The sequence below is a fragment of the Ornithodoros turicata genome, chromosome 8 (genome assembly GCF_037126465.1).
Source record: "Ornithodoros turicata isolate Travis chromosome 8, ASM3712646v1, whole genome shotgun sequence".
NCBI lineage: Eukaryota > Metazoa > Arthropoda > Arachnida > Ixodida > Argasidae > Ornithodoros > Ornithodoros turicata.
Genome location: NC_088208.1, coordinates 2,970,888 through 2,973,713, shown reverse-complemented (window position 1 = coordinate 2,973,713; position 2,826 = coordinate 2,970,888). Strand labels below are relative to the sequence as shown.

Genomic DNA, 2,826 nt, shown 5'->3' with positions numbered 1-2,826 from the left:
TTTAATAGGAGTCCTAAAAAGTTAAAACACAATGGCCTTTGTATGTAACCGTTCAATCTCTATTTTTTTTTCAGCGTGTGCATGTTTAACTGGGTGCAAGAATTAAAGTCCATCGTAATCCCAACGTGAGTTACAATGGTAGTTTCGCAAAGTGTAGCTAGTGGAGAAGTTTAGTCGAGACTATTTCTCTGATTGCCCTAAATCATCGTGTCTCTATCCTAGACACAGATGCCGTTGGTACCTCCCATCGTCTAGCTTCAGTGCTTTCTTGTAAGCAACACTGTTAGGTACGTATCATATTTTACAGTGCCAGACTAGTAGAGCGTGTGATGAATCTATGACGGGCAGACAGAAGGGAAGGTATTGTGGTGATTCGTCAAACTTCTAACTTGTGTCGCTAGTTGTTTAGTTTATACTATTCCTTTGGTTGTCCTAACTTGTTGCGTCTCTATCCTAGGCAGATAGAATCTTCAGATGCCATTGGTACCTTACATTGTCTATCTCCTGGAATTTCTTACAAGCAGCCCTATTAGGTACGTATCATGTTTTATAGTACCAGACTAGTAGAGCATATGATGAATCTATGACGGGCGGACAGAAGGGACAATATTGTGTTGATTCGTCAAAGTTCTGACTTGTGTCGCTAGTTGTTTAGTTTAGACTATTCCTTCAGCTGTCCTAACTTGTCGCGTCTCTATCCTAGGCAGATAGAATCTTCAGATGCCATTGGTACCTCACATTGTCTATCTTCTGGGCTTTCTTACAAGCAGCCCTATTAGGTACGTATCATGTTTTATAGTACCAGACTAGTAGAGCATATGATGAATCTATGACGGGCGGACAGAAGGGACAATATTGTGTTGATTCGTCAAAGTTCTGACTTGTGTCGCTAGTTGTTTAGTTTAGACTATTCCTTCGGCTGTCCTAACTTGTCGCGTCTCTATCCTAGGCAGATAGAATCTTCAGATGCCATTGGTACCTCACATTGTCTATCTTCTGGGCTTTCTTACAAGCAGCCCTATTAGGTACGTATCATGTTTTATAGTACCAGATTAGTAGAGCATATGATGAATCTATGACGGGCGGACAGAAGGGACAATATTGTGTTGATTCGTCAAAGTTCGGACTTGTGTCGCTAGTTGTTTAGTTTAGACTATTCCTTCGGCTGTCCTAACTTGTCGCGTCTCTATCCTAGGCAGATAGAATCTTCAGATGCCATTGGTACCTCACATTGTCTATCTTCTGGGCTTTCTTACAAGCAGCCCTATTAGGTACGTATCATGTTTTATAGTACCAGATTAGTAGAGCATATGATGAATCTATGACGGGCGGACAGAAGGGACAATATTGTGTTGATTCGTCAAACTTCTAACTTGTGTCGCTAGTTGTTTAGTTTATACTATTCCTTTGGTTGTCCTAACTTGTTGCGTCTCTATCCTAGGCAGATAGAATCTTCAGATGCCATTGGTACCTTACATTGTCTATCTCCTGGAATTTCTTACAAGCAGCCCTATTAGGTACGTATCATGTTTTATAGTACCAGACTAGTAGAGCATATGATGAATCTATGACGGGCGGACAGAAGGGACAATATTGTGTTGATTCGTCAAAGTTCTGACTTGTGTCGCTAGTTGTTTAGTTTAGACTATTCCTTCAGCTGTCCTAACTTGTCGCGTCTCTATCCTAGGCAGATAGAATCTTCAGATGCCATTGGTACCTCACATTGTCTATCTTCTGGGCTTTCTTACAAGCAGCCCTATTAGGTACGTATCATGTTTTATAGTACCAGATTAGTAGAGCATATGATGAATCTATGACGGGCGGACAGAAGGGACAATATTGTGTTGATTCGTCAAAGTTCTGACTTGTGTCGCTAGTTGTTTAGTTTAGACTATTCCTTCGGCTGTCCTAACTTGTCGCGTCTCTATCCTAGGCAGATAGAATCTTCAGATGCCATTGGTACCTCACATTGTCTATCTTCTGGGCTTTCTTACAAGCAGCCCTATTAGGTACGTATCATGTTTTATAGTACCAGATTAGTAGAGCATATGATGAATCTATGACGGGCGGACAGAAGGGACAATATTGTGTTGATTCGTCAAAGTTCTGACTTGTGTCGCTAGTTGTTTAGTTTAGACTATTCCTTCGGCTGTCCTAACTTGTCGCGTCTCTATCCTAGGCAGATAGAATCTTCAGATGCCATTGGTACCTCACATTGTCTATCTTCTGGGCTTTCTTACAAGCAGCCCTATTAGGTACGTATCATGTTTTATAGTACCAGATTAGTAGAGCATATGATGAATCTATGACGGGCGGACAGAAGGGACAATATTGTGTTGATTCGTCAAAGTTCTGACTTGTGTCGCTAGTTGTTTAGTTTAGACTATTCCTTCAGCTGTCCTAACTTGTCGCGTCTCTATCCTAGGCAGATAGAATCTTCAGATGCCATTGGTACCTCACATTGTCTATCTTCTGGGCTTTCTTACAAGCAGCCCTATTAGGTACGTATCATGTTTTATAGTACCAGATTAGTAGAGCATATGATGAATCTATGACGGGCGGACAGAAGGGACAATATTGTGTTGATTCGTCAAAGTTCTGACTTGTGTCGCTAGTTGTTTAGTTTAGACTATTCCTTCAGCTGTCCTAACTTGTCGCGTCTCTATCCTAGGCAGATAGAATCTTCAGATGCCATTGGTACCTCACATTGTCTATCTTCTGGGCTTTCTTACAAGCAGCCCTATTAGGTACGTATCATGTTTTATAGTACCAGATTAGTAGAGCATATGATGAATCTATGACGGGCGGACAGAAGGGACAATATTG

General features: G+C 41.3%; 1 long non-coding RNA gene across 2 annotated transcripts; it reads left to right on the top strand.

Moving 5' to 3' along the window:
• The first annotated feature begins 454 nt into the window (after positions 1-454).
• On the top strand, positions 455-2,249 carry LOC135365840 (uncharacterized). Of its 2 annotated transcripts, none has more exons than XR_010413953.1 (8): positions 455-533; positions 704-779; positions 950-1,025; positions 1,196-1,271; positions 1,446-1,517; positions 1,688-1,763; positions 1,934-2,009; positions 2,180-2,249. It is a non-coding gene; the product is annotated as an uncharacterized LOC135365840 (long non-coding RNA). The 2 variants fall into 2 exon arrangements; XR_010413952.1 differs by having other exon boundaries at positions 1,442-1,517.
• The last annotated feature ends 577 nt before the right edge of the window (positions 2,250-2,826 follow it).